Raw genomic sequence first — 14412 nt, forward strand, 5'->3', positions numbered from 1 at the left:
GCACCTCTGGGTTATTTGTGGGGCATAGGAATTCATTATGTTTTAACCAAAATATAGTCCGGCCCCCCACAAGGTCTGAGGGACACTGAACCGGCCCCCTGCTGAAAAAGTTTGCTGACCCCTGGTGTGGACGCTATTTTTCTTTTGCCTTCCCCTGTGTCAAAGTTATTTACCCAGCTCTCAACAGTATTGGTTTTTTTCCCAGTGTGGTGTGTGGGCCCTTCAAAAAGCACGTTCCTCCCACTCCAAAGAGTCCTGGGGGCTGTAGTGCAGCCCTCACAGAGCTACAATCCCCAGCACCTTGAAGAAACTACAGTTCCCAGGATTCCTTGGGGAGTAAGACCTGCTTTGAAAGTGCTTGGAAGGCAACAGAAGCAACAACACAAATCTCAAAGCAGCTGCTTTGCACATGCAGGTCCCAGAGGAAAAAGCTGCAGAAAAGAATGGGGCATCAGGATTTTGGGTATCGGAGGCTTGGGATGAGAAGTCTTAAACAATATCTGTATCTGTTTCAGGGAGGCATGGAGAAGGATTCCTGGGTCTTTGCCCTGGCCATTCTTCTCAGCAGCACCCTGATGTATAACAGCATGGGCACCATTGACGAAACAGCCGTGGAGAAGCTCCAGTATCCTTTTGGGGGGCACCATCAGTTCCAACCAGCCCCACAAGATTAGGAAGGCAGCTGGATGTCTGTGTAGGACAGCACTTCCTGGGGGGAGAAAGCTTTTGGTGTAGTCGCAAGTGGAGCAAACCTTCCCTTTCCAGGTCTGCCTTGGAACACAAAGTGCTGGGGGAGTGCAGGGGGGGGGCAAGGAAACATGCAGGGCATGTAGCTGATGGGGGTGGGGCAGCCAGCCTGCCAAGTCACTGGGGCAGAGCAGGGATGGGGAGCCTGTGGTCTTCCAGGTGTTGGTGGACTCCAACTCCCATCAGCCCCAGGATGGGAGTTGTCTGCTCAGCCACATCTGGAGGGCCAAATGTCCACCCATCCCTGGGTTTGTGCTTTCGGAATGAATAGATGAGGGTCAGACCACCCATGAACTCAACTGGATAGTTGAGTACAGTGGTACCTCGGGTTACATATGCCTCGGGTTACATACGCTTCAGGTTGCAGACTCTGCTAACCCAGAAATAGTACCTCAGGTTAAGAACTTTGCTTCAGGATGAGAACAGAAATTGTGCTCCTGTGGCGTGGCAACAGTGGGAGGCCCCATCCGCTAAAGTGGTGCTTCAGGTTAAGAACAGTTTCAGGTAAAGAACGGACCTCCAGAACGAATTAAGTACTTAACCCGAGGTACCACTGTATAGGGTCCGCATTCTCCACAAAAAAAGAAAACAAACACCTTCCTGGTGTCTCAATCCAGAACAGGACTTCAGTATGGAGAAGCCAAGGGCTTTGACCAGTTACCCCTGCTGTGGTCCTGATTCAGATTGGATCAGGATCTGGGTGCGTATAACCTGGAAAAGAGGAGACCGAGAGGAGACACGATAGCCATCTGCAAATCTCTCAAGGGCTGTCGCACGAAAGAGGGGACAAGCTTGTTTTCTCCGGCTCCAGAGGCTAGGACCCGAACCAGTGGATTCAGGTTACAAGAAAGGAGATTCCGACTTAACATCAGGAAGAACTTTCTGTCTGTCAGAGCTGTTTGACAGTGGAATGGTCTCCCTCCCTTGTGGACTTTCCTTCCTTGGATGTTTTTAAGCTTCTGTCATGGATGCTTTAGCCGAGTTCCCTGCATTGCAGGGGGTTGGACTAGATGACCCTTGAGGTCCCTCCCAGCTCAATGATTCTATGGTATATCACAATTTGCATGGCAAAAAGGCACCATTGAAATGACTTGGATCTTTGCCCCACTTTATTTTGCAGTGCTTATTGCAGGTATGAGGCTCCTGGTCAAGACTGGGATTGCAGGGAGAGCAAAGGGTTAAATGTCTCCTGTCCCAGGATCCTGATCTGTATCTCTCACACTGCACTGTCAATTTGTGTGTGAGTGGCACACCTTGCATTAAATGGCAGGGCTACACAGTTAAGGTCCTGTAGTTTCACCTTCAGCTGCAGTTCCTGTTGGGAACTCCCTGAAGTGTGCTTCATTGGCAGGCAGCTAAATAAGGGCATCTAGGAACCCCGGAAGCAAGCAGGAATGGGAATGGGCCCAATTATGTGTAAAGCAAGATATGCGAGGAGGGGTTAGGGCCAGGTTCAGCTGCAAAGCCTTGCCCAGACTGTGGGGGTCAGATGGGATTTGTTGTGTATTGAGTCAAAGGATTTTATATCTGTATTATTATTGTCTGTATTTGCATTAGGGTAAAGTAACTGCCTTTTGGTTCTAGAGGGTACAGCTACTATTGGTTCATTTAAGCTGCTGTATTTGGATCCTCTGTCTTATTGGTTCCCTCCAAAAGGCAGGACTGTGATTGCCTGATATTGTTCCCTCCAAAATGTATCCTTTCTTGCTAGTTCCCTGTCCCTATAAATGTAGCTTTCCTCTCCCCAGTCTTTAGTCTTGTTGCTTTAATAAAGCAGTGTTACTAGAGAACTGTCTCCAGCATGTTATTTCAAGAGAGCTGAAATCACAAACCCCACGTCACAACAACTGGCGACGAAGGTGGGATCCGGAATGCCAGCTGAGAAGACGACCCTGCCACAGGACAATGGAGAGTCCAAGGGTATTGGAGCCCTTCCAGCCTTCAGAGCCCCACACGTGGGAAGACTACGTCGAACGCTTCGAGTTCTTCGCAGAGGCTCAAGGGATCACCGATGCCAGCAAAAGAAGGGCCACATTCCTGAGCTACTGTGGGCCTGAGACCTTCAAGCTGGCCAAGGCATTGCTTGCTCCAGCGAAGCTAAGTGAGACATCTCTCAAAGATATTCTTGCCTGCCTAACAAGCCACTTGGCGCCTACTGAGACCAAGATGGCCCCGCGGATGGAGTTTCATAAGAGGCAGCAGCATGCTGGGGAGCCTGTATCTGCATTTTTGGCTGAACTGCGGAAGCTCGCTCAGCACTGTGACTTCCAAAATCTGGAAGAGACTCTCCTGGATCGGTTTATCGGTGGTCTGAGCAGCAAGAAAGCCAGAAGACGCATCGTGGCTAAAGAAGAGGTTACCCTTGCTTCAGCCTTGAAGGAGGCCACCGCCACGGAGAATTATGAAAGAGAAGAGCTTGATGCCAGTCGCAAGGCCCCTAAGCCACAGATAGAAGTTGCACATGCCATGGACGAGCTAGAGGCTACTCCGAGCCAGAGCCCAGTCCGTGGGGTCGAGTCAGTGCGTCAGGCCTGCACAGTGCACAAAGATCACCGAGGCAGGTGCCCAGGTTGTGGCGGAAACCATGAGCGGAAGAGTTGTTGTTTCCGGGATGCTATGTGCCGGACGTGCGGGAAGGCAGGTCACATCACCAGGGTCTGTAGATCGGCGGCGTTGGGAGCGACAGGAGCACCTAGACCGGAGCACCGCAGACCGCCCACAGCAACCCATTTTCTAAAGGACTGCCACTACGTAACGGAGATCAACGGGAGGGTCGTGCAGTTCCCAGCGCAAGGCAAGGCACACGTCAAGGTGAAGATTGAGGGTCAGCAGTGCGACATGGAGGTGGACTCCGGATCTGGATTCACTATCGTGTCAGACCAGACCGCGAGGACATTCTTCCCCAGAGGTAAGTTGCCCCCTCTGGAGCCCTTCCCGGCAACCTTGCAGTCATACTCAGCGGGGCGCATCCATGTTATGGGAATGTGTGCCGTGAGAGTACAGTTCCAGGACAAACAGGCTGTACTCAAACTGGTGATTGCGAAGGGCAGTCGCCCCAGTCTCCTGGGCACTGACTGGTTCCCCGCCCTGGGACTGAGTATATCAGGGCTTAATTCAATCCAAACCTGCCCTGAGATGAGCGAGGCATTATGCAAAGAATTTGCTGGTCTCTTTAATGGAAAACTGGGTTGTTATAAAGGGCCCCCAGTTGACTTCGAGTTGGACCCTGGGGTGGCCTCAATCCGACTCAAACCAAGGCGAGTGCCATTTGCACTGCAACCCAAGATCGAAGCAGAGCTGGATAAATTGGTCAAGCAGGGAGTTCTCTCACCCGTAGACTCTGCTAAGTGGGAGACTCCAATCGTCACGCCCCTTAAAGCAAATGGGGAAGTCAGGATCTGTGCAGATTACAAATGCACTATCAATAAGGCACTCAGGGGAAACTCATACCCCATTCCAGTCGTATCACATCTGTTGGCTAAACTGGCTGGGGGCAAGGTGTTCGCCAAAATTGACCTGGCACAAGCTTACCAACAGCTGCCAGTAACCCCACAATCAGCGGAAGCACAGACTATTGTCACACATAAAGGGGCGTTCAGAGTTAACAGATTACAATTTGGAGTTTGTGTGGCCCCAGGGATTTTTCAAGGGCTCATGGAACGCCTGTTAAGAGGTCTGCCGGGGGTCTTGCCATTTTTTGATGATGTTTTAATTGCTGGAAAAGACTCACAGGAACTGGTTGCGCGCATTCGTGCAGTGTTGCTCAAGTTCAAGGAGGTGGGGTTGCAACTGAAAAAGGGAAAATGCAGTTTTGGGGTGCCAACTGTGCATTTCTTGGGGTTTAAAATTGATGCATCAGGCATCCACCCCACAGATGCTAAGATTAAGGCCATCATCGAGGCGCCACAACCACAGAACAAGACGGAGTTGCAGTCATTCCTGGGACTTATTAACTTTTATCATTCGTTCTTACCCCAGAAAGCTTCGGTAGCTTAACCATTACATAGACTGTTGCAGAAAAAGAATGTGTGGCGATGGGGGCAGGGGCAGCAGAAGGCTTTTGACTCCTTGCGAGGAATGCTGAGTAGCAGGAGCAGTCAAAGCCTCTGGTCCTGGCATGTGATGCCTCTCAATACGGCCTGGGGGCGGTGCTAAGTCATAGGGAACCGGATGGGTCGGAAAACCCATCTCTTTCTATTCCCGTACGTTGTCGCCCACGGAGCGCAACTATGCTCAAATTGACAAAGAGGCGCTTGCAATTGTGGCAGGAATCAAAAAGTTCCATGATTATGTGTACGGTCGCCATTTCTACATTGAAACGGACCACAAGCCACTGTTAGGGTTGTTCAACCCGAACAAACAAACGCCACAAATTCTCTCCCCCAGAATGTTACGTTGGTCTATATTCCTGAACGGGTTCCAGCACACCTTGACCCATGTGCCGGGGAAACGGTTGTGCCACGCTGATGCGCTGAGTCGATTGCCCCTTCCTGGTGGGAGCACTGAGGATCCTGCTCCAGCGGAGCACATAATGATGCTGGAAACACTTCCAGGGGCTCCTGTAACGGCTACTGATATAGCTGAGAAAACGAGGAAAGATGCTGTTCTCTCCCGTGTGCTCACTTGGGTGGGGAGGGGGTGGCCAGGTGGTCCGCATGAAGACAAATTCAGGCCTTATGCGACTAGGCAGCACGAGTTGTCCATGCATAAGGGTTGTCTCCTGTGGGGAGATAGGGTGATCATCCCAGCACCACTGAGAAACAGGGTTCTTGAGACGCTTCACATGGGACACCCGGGAATGGTCAGGATGAAGTCGCTAGCCCGATGTTATGTGTGGTGGCCTGGAATGGACCAGAACATAGAACAATGGGTACGAACATGCAAGGCATGCCAAGAGGTGCGGCCAGAAGTGGCCAGAGCACCAGTCCACTGGTGGGAGCAGTCCAGATCTCCCTGGAGCCGGCTGCACTTAGATTTTGCTGGGCCATTCCAAGGAAAGGTCTTTTTGGTTATCGTTGATGCATATTCCAAATGGTTAGAAATGGCGATGGTCCCTAGCATGGCATCAGCTGCCGTAATCAAGGTGTTGAGGCAGCTGTTTGCAACCCACGGGTTACCTGAGACCATTGTATCAGATAATGGGGCAGCTTTTGTATCCCAAGAATTCAGGGCATTCTTGGCTGATAACTTCATAAGAGGGGTCACATCCGTGCCCTTTCACCCATCCTCCAATGGGCAGGCTGAGCGCATGGTAAGAACAGCCAAAGAATCCATTGCGCGCTTAATGGAGGGTAACTGGTCAGCTCGCATCGCGCGAATGTTATTTTTGCAGCATGCGACGCCGTGTACCGCGACGGGCATGTCGCCAGCTGAGCTGCTCTTGGGTAGGAGACTGGTAACGGTGCTGGATTATGTCCACCCGGATAAAATGCCAAACCGTAATTCAAGAGCAACCCCCCAGGCTGAGACTGACACAACAAGGTATCTCGCCCCTGAAGATCTGGTCTGGGTGAGGAACAATTCACGAGGTTCGCGGTGGGTGGCTGGTGTGGTCACCCGGGCTAATGGACCTGTGTCCTATTATGTGACCTTGGAAAATGGGCAAGTGTGGAAGAGACATATAGATCAGCTGTGGCGCCGGGCGCTCAGCAGGGAGGAGCCAGATAATTCATCCCTGGCTAACGATGTAGAGCTGCAAGACCAGAGTGAAAATGGCCAGAGGTGCAGTCACCAGGGGCTTTAACAAATGAACCAGGGTCTGCTAGTCCTCACGATGACGAGGTACAGATAGGGAACCCTGAGATGTCTGGGACTCCATCTGTTCCTGACGAAACCCCTAGAGCAGCCCCTCTACCACAGGTAACACCCAATCCAGAACCTGCAACACCTGTTGTCAGGAGATCAAGTAGAAGTTGTAGGACCCCACAGTACCTGAGAGATTACGTCTGCTGTGCTCACTAGGGGGGGAGGGGTGTTGTGTATTGAGTCAAAGGATTTTATATCTGTATTATTATTGTCTATATTTGCATTAGGGTAAAGTAACTGCCTTTTGGTTCCAGAGGGTACAGCTACTATTGGTTCATTTAAGCTGCTGTATTTGGATCCTCTGTCTTATTGGTTCCCTCCAAAAGGCAGGACTGTGATTGCCTGATATTGTTCCCTCCAAAATGTATCCTTTCTTGCTAGTTCCCTGTCCCTATAAATGTAGCTTTCCTCTCCCCAGTCTTTAGTCTTGTTGCTTTAATAAAGAAGTGTTACTAGAGAACTGTCTCCAGCATGTTATATCAAGAGAGCTGAAATCACAAACCCCACGTCACAACAACTGGCGACGAAGGTGGGATCCGGAATGCTGAGGAGCGGTTAAACGCAGCCCTGCCTCAGAGTCCGGATTGCAGCTAAGAACAAGACTCACTGGCCAGCTGAGAAGACGACCCTGCCACAGGACAATGGAGAGTCCAAGGGTATTGGAGCCCTTCCAGCCTTCAGAGCCCCACACGTGGGAAGACTACGTCGAACGCTTCGAGTTCTTCGCAGAGGCTCAAGGGATCACCAAATTATGAAAAATGGAGCATGCCATTGTGTCAGCGATGAAAGCATTGCTTTGACTGGGCTTGATTCATTGACAATAATTTCTGATCAAATCCCACAAGCCTCTGCACCTCTGCCATTTTCTTTCTTTACAACTGACAGGCACGCATTCTAAACACAGACCAGCTGTTCACCAGGCATCCTGGGTCATAAAGATAGAAGGTAGCTTTTGTTAGTTTTGTTAATCTAAGGGCCAGGAGGAGAGTTCACAAGGAGATGATAAAGATGCCTATCTTTCCTTGCCATCCTTCCTTTCCTGCTGTTTATGACCTCCGGCGTTTGCTAAAGGCATTCCTCCTTGATTCCTATTTTATTTACTCTGAACTACGTATGCATACTCAAGTAGGAAATATGGTAGTTTCTTTGTAGTTAGAAGGATTTCTTCTGATCTGACTTTGTCCCATGTGAGGTTTTTTTAAATGCTCAGAGAAAATCTGATTTGTTCTTACGAACACTGTGTAAAAAGTTCTTTTGTGAATAAAACGACCTGGGCCAAGGGGTGGACAGATTATTATTGGCGCTTTGTCACACACGACCTCGAAACAGTTTACATAAAAATTAAGCGTTATCATTAAAAACACAGATTAAAAATCACAGCAGAAGATCAGTGACACAAACAGTAAAACCACAAAAATCGGTGCTGTAAAGCAAATGTTTAATGTTTTACTGTGGCTTGGAAGTTGCCCACCTCATCAAGGTGTCAATGAACTCAGGGTTTGGGGAAACCCTGATCTGGACTTTTGAACAGGGTCCCAATCTTGGGTTTCCAGCTGGTTCTGGACTACAATTCCCATAATTGTAACCATTGGTCCTACTAACTAGGGATGATGGGAGTTGTAGTCCAAAAACAGCTGGAGACCCAAGTTTGGGAAACCCTGCTTTAGAACCTCACCATGCTGTTATCTTCTGGACACCAATTAAAACCTTTGGTGTTGTAATAAATTTTGATTGCCTCCCCAAGGGGCCCCCTCCTCAGAAGAAGGACCAGGGCCCTGGAAGGAGCACAAATGAAGGCTCTGTACCGGTCGGGAAGAGACAGAGACCACACCAGGATTGGAAAAAGCAAAGCCTGATCTTTATTGAAAGAACAGAAAAACAAACAAACCAACAACACAAAAAAACTGTTGCAACAGGGTCCCCGCTCACGCAATGACACGGAGTCAGAGACCCTGAACAAAGGGACTGCCTTGATTCTTATACCTTTTGATTTTCATTCAGATCAATAGCAAGGAGGTGGGGGGAAGCGATATGAGGGGTGTGAAGAGTGGATTAACATAAGGTAAGCAGGATGTTGAAAGACTTTCTGGAGGTGTCAATTTGCTAAAGGGCTCAGGTGGTATGTGTCAATCTTCATGTTATTTAATTTTGGATCTGCTTCAAATGGCTTTTCCTTTATCTACAGGAAAACCTCCGCAACTGTTGATAATCAGCATGCAGATGTGAGGCTGGATGTTTGAGAAGAAGTTCAGGAAATGACTTAAATGTTAATGTGAAATCCTATTCTGCATTGCTATCAATTCGGGTGTGATAGCCTGATGTTTGCATATTTTTTGGAAAATAAGACTGTTTTATCTGTGTGTATTCATGGTAAGGTTTGCAGACCCAGTAGGAGGCAGTGTGGTGGATTGAGTTTTGGCAGCCTTTTGGATACAATATTGAGTCAAGTATATACATTTTGAAATATTTAGATTGTTACATTCTTTAAAAACTACATTCTGGATACATTTCAGAAAAGTACAGCATAGTACGGCATTTCATTAAAGATACACCAGGAATACATTTTAAAAGGATAGCTTCATGGAGAAGGAATGGCAACAGGCACATTACGTTAAGATGATGCATTAAAAAGGCACACATTATATTACATTCAATGATACGTGAAGAGACACAGTAAGATGGCATCTTCCCAACAATGCATTCTTTAAGGCACAGATTATTATTACTGTGGGACTTTGGGTAGGATGATATCATTAGGATCATTTTACCTTTATTCCCCTCTCTGACCCTGATTCTCTTATGACAGTGTCCCCACACTTACAGTGGCATTTAATCTGTGGCATTCATAAATTATAATATAGCGCTTCTGTTTCCCCAAATCTGTACCTTCAATTTCTTTCTCTTTGCCACTCAAGGCATCGTCCATGTGAAGGTTAGATTTTGCCACCGTCTCCTTGGATTTCATGAATTCTTCAAGAGCTCTGTCTGCCTGATAATACATTGGGAGCAAAAGTTATTAATTTTGCCAAAAGATGAGGAAACTGAATATTCTGTCCTGTTGGGATTAAAGACCCAAAGGTAGTATATGAAGTAAGCGAGTAGTTTATTGACACGCTGAGAAACTGATGTTGTTTACTCATTGAAAGATATATATCCAGCCTGAAGGTCCAAGGCCACAGAGAGGTTAGGCTGGCCTCAACTAGAGCCAGGGCTTTTTCGGCTGTGGCGCCAATCTGGTGGAAGGCTCTGTCACAAGAGACTAGGGCCCTGCGGGACTTGACATCTTTCCGCAGGGCCTGTAAGACAGAGCTGTTCCACCAGGCCTTTGGTCAGGGCACAGCCTGACTCCCTCCTTTGGCAGTCTTCACAGAACTTTAGCCTAATGGTTGCCATCAATTTGAGTTGAATTAATTTTATAATGAAATGATTTTAGAATTTTGTACTATTTTATTGTTGTTAGCCGCCCTGAGCCCGCCTTTGGCTGGGGAGGGCGGGATACAAATAAAATTTATTATTATTATTATTATTATTATTATTATTATTATTATTATTATTACAGATAGGTAGCCGTGTTGGTCTGCCATAGTCAAAATAAAAAAATTCCTTCCAGTAGCACCTTAAAGACCAACTAAGTTAGTTCTTGGTATTAAGAACTAACTTAGTTGGTCTTTAAGGTGCTACTGGAAGGAATATTATTATTATTATTATTATTATTATTATTATTATTATTATTATTATTATTATTATTATTTTAGAACAGAAGTCCTCACAAAACAACAACTATATCCCTTAAAATGAGCCAGAAAAGAACAGTAAAAAAAACCACACCAGTGATGTAACTGTTAGGATTCTTGCTCTGTGTTTGCAGTCATGAGATTGTTGTCTATCACATGACAGTGTATGTTTTCATTCCACAGTGTGGGAAGTGACAGAGAAAGGATGTTTTGGTATTACTGTGTTCCATGAAGTGGGACTATTGTCCTTTGTTCTTTCTCTTTGCTGTCTGATGAGAAATAGGAAGGAGCTAAAGCAGACTGCACCGAGTATATTATATAAAGTAAATAAAGTAGATTAGCCAAAATGCTGTGCTACTGTGTTCCGTTACGCAAACTGCAAATACTCTACAGGATCCCTAAGTGTGCTGATGCTTCTTGATATCAGTGGCTGTGATGTTCGGGCTTAAGAAAGCATTTGAAGCTCCCAAACGATCAACCAGGAGGGAGAGAACATGCCAGTCGGGCATGTGTCTCTGCCAGGGTCCTACACACAAGGAGGACGATCCTAACAATAACAATTGATAAAAGTTAATAAAATGTGGATCGGCATTAAAAATGTTTTGAAGTATTTGTAAAACTCACTAAGGAGGGGACAATTTTCAGACACATTTGTGATTGCTATCAATCCTGCAATGAGAAGATTCCTCTTCAACCAGTTTAGTACCTTTGCATCTTTACCACCAACTGGTGAATTCAGTGGGACATACTCCCAAGTAATCATGCATTAGATTGCACTGTAAGTCTGCCCTCAGTCAGCAACAGGATCCCCACCTCTCTGAGTGTCACAGAAGTGCTGCTCCTCCTGTCCTACCTGAACCCCTTTTCCATCAAATGCATCATACTTCTCCTTTATTTCGTTCATCTTGGCAAGGAAGCGCTTATAGCCTTCAGGCACTGCGTAAATCCCCTCCTGGATCTCAGATACCAGGTCTCGGGAAAGAAAGCGCAGCACATCACGGCAGCGGTCCAAAGACACCTTCTCATTTCTTTCGCAGAATGCCTTCTTTTTCTGATTCAACTTATTCTACCGGACGAAAACAGAACAAAGCGCCAGAAAGATGACACGTTAGCAATGATGAAACATTTCCTCCCCAGTGTACTATACAATGGGAAGACATACTAAGGCCACATACTAATACGTTTTTATATTTGTTAGAAGCTGCCCAGAGTGGTCGGGGCAACCTGGTCAGAAGTATTACGGAAAAATCTGGGTGCTGGGGTTACTCTGCCACCCAGCTCATCGGACTAAGTCCGTGGGTCCCTGCGGAAGAAAAATGAGCTCAGCCGGACGCAGGAGCAAACTGCAGAAGATCCAAGTTTATTGCGCAACAGGTTCAAGGCGAGATTGAACAGCGAGAAAGGGGTGACATGAACTTTTGAAACTCCCTCCATGTCCCAGAATACAGTGCAAAATACATCCCAGTTACATCATGAATACATTAAGGAGAGGTTGGGTTACACAGATTAACATATGGAGGAGGGAGGGGGGAATATGCAGAGGGCTGGAGATATGGAGGAGGGAGGGGGAATATGCAGAGCTGGAGATATGCGCAGATAAGCACATCCTGAGAAGACATAGTCTGTCACCTGGCATTGCCCGGAGGAAAGGTTTGGCAGAGTGATTTTGACTGGATTACTTGAGAGATTATGGAGGACAGGGGAGGGGTGATGGAGTCCTAGAGAAATTGAGCAAATATATTGTAGTGAAGAAGACATGCCCCCCCCTTCCGTAACAGAAGGGAGGGGTACTGTTGTTGTTGTTGCTGTTTACACTACAAAATTCAATCAGTGTGAGATTGACTTAACTGAAATAGTTATGTCAAGACACCCCCCCCCCCAAATGTGGGAACTGTCTGCAACTGCAGTAAATAATAATTTATTACTTATATGCCACCCATCAACAGTAACAACTTCTGGGCAACTTCCAACAATTATGAAGCCACAGTAAAACATTAAACATTTGCTTTATAGCACTGATTTTTGTGGTTTTACTGTTTGTGCCACTGATCTTCTGTTGTGATTTTTAATCTGTTTTTAATGATAACGCTTAATTTTTATGTAAACTGTTTCGAGGTCGCGTGTCACCAAAAGTGATGTATAAGCATATTAAATAAATAAATGGGCATGGGCTAAAGTGCAAGCAGCTGACAAGGCACTAAAGAGAACACACCTCAAGCTCCTCTTGAAATTGTTTAACGTTGTCCCCAAAGGCACGGGCTATGAAGATGTCAATGGCCTCCCTCTCACACTTGGCATATGCCCTCAGCAGCTCTTCAAGAGTGTCGGTCGGCAGCAGCAGCAGCTGCTGCATCCGTTCTTCATAACAGGAAATGGCGTCATGCACAGCAGCCGAATTCTCGATCTGGGACAAGGCCAGCACTGCGTTTTGCAAGCAGGGCACGTCCCCACCGTTGATGGCATTGACATAGGTATTTGCCAGGCTTGCGAGCACTGAAAAGGGAAAGATTGTTGAAGTCAAAGAATCAGAGATAATCGATGTGGAATGCACGGCTTGATTAACTTCCTTACGTTGAGAAAGAATTTGCAGACCCAAACGGCCTTGAAGTGTCCGCCCACATCATCAAGAGAGTGAGGACCAAGTATTCTGTATCTCTTGTGGGCAACTTCCACTGCACACCAACCCCTCTCGCTCTCCAGGCTTCAGCGAAAGCCTGCATTCTCCCCATAGGACGCACACACATTTTGGAAGTTGGAAGAGACCACAAGGGCCATCGAGTCCAACCCCCTGCCAAGCAGGAAACACCATCAGAGCACTCCTGACATATGGTTGTTAAGCCTCTGCTTAAAGACCTCCAAAAAAGGAGACTCCACCACACTCCTTGGCAGCAAATTCCACTGTCAAACAGCTCTTACTGTCAGGAAGTTCTTCCTAATGTTTAGGTGGAATCTTCTTTCTTGTAGTTTGGATCCATTGCTCCGTGTCCGCTTCTCTGGAGCAGCAGAAAACAACCTTTCTCCTTCCTCTATGTGACATCCTTTTATATATTTGAACATGGCTATCATATCACCCCTTAACCTCCTCTTCTCCAGGCTGAACATGCCCAGCTCCCTTAGCCGTTCCTCATAAGGCATCGTTTCCAGGCCTTTGACTATTTTGGTTGCCCTCCTCTGGACATGTTCCAGTTTGTCAGTGTCCTTCTTGAACTGTGGTGCCCAGAACTGGACACAGTACTCCAGGTGAGGTCTGACCAGAGCAGAATACAGTGGCACTATTACTTCCCTTGATCTAGATGCTATACTCCTATTGATGCAGCCCAGAATTGCATTGGCTTTTTTAGCTGCCGCGTCACACTGTTGGCTCATGTCAAGTTTGTGGTCAACCAAGACTCCTAGATCCTTTTCACATGTACTGCTCTCAAGCCAGGTGTCCCCCATCTTGTATTTGTGCCTCTCATTTTTTTTGCCCAAGTGCAATACTTTACATTTCTCCCTGTTAAAATTCATCTTGTTTGTTTTTGCCCAGTTCTCTAATCTGTCAAGGTCGTTTTGAAGTGTGATCCTGTCCTCTGGGGTGTTAGCCACCCCTCCCAGTTTGGTGTCATCTGCAAATTTGATCAGGATGCCCTTGAGTCCATCATCCAAGTCGTTGATAAAGATGTTGAATAAGACCGGGCCCAAGACAGAACCCTGTGGCACCCCACTAGTCACTCTTCTCCAGGATGAAGAGGAACCATTGATGAGCACCCTTTGGGTTCGGTCAGTCAGCAAGTTACAAATCCACTGAGTGGTAGCAGAGTCAAAACCGCATTTTACCAGCTTCTTTACAAGAATATCATGGGGCACCTTGTCAAATGCCTTGCTGAAATCAAGGTAGGCTACATCCACTGCATTCCCTTCATCTACCAGGCTTGTAATTCCCATTGTAGATGTGCACCTGATTTAGGGAATAATAACCATTGGGAAAAGTTTGAATAGGTTCATGGAAAGCGAGGGAGAGGAGGGTGCTTGGTGCTACAGTCGAAGAAGAAGAAGAAGAAGAGTTTGGATTTGATATCCCGCCTTTCACTCCCTTTAAGGAGTCTCAAAGCGGCTAACATTCTCCTTTCCCTTCCTCCCCCACAAC

At 47.0% G+C, this 14412-nt stretch overlaps 1 pseudogene across 1 annotated transcript; it reads right to left on the reverse strand.

The window, feature by feature from the left end:
- Positions 1-9349: 9349 nt before the first annotated feature.
- LOC308591522 (guanylate-binding protein 1 pseudogene) lies at positions 9350-12936 on the reverse strand (annotated as a pseudogene). The gene is made up of 3 exons (XR_014013547.1): positions 12499-12936; positions 11140-11352; positions 9350-9541 (listed from the first exon to the last, which is right to left on the reverse strand). The product of XR_014013547.1 is annotated as a guanylate-binding protein 1 pseudogene (transcript).
- Between the last annotated feature and the right edge of the window lie 1476 nt (positions 12937-14412).

This window comes from Podarcis bocagei (genome assembly GCF_964188305.1).
Source record: "Podarcis bocagei genome assembly, chromosome: 7".
NCBI classification, from domain to species: Eukaryota; Metazoa; Chordata; class Lepidosauria; order Squamata; family Lacertidae; genus Podarcis; species Podarcis bocagei.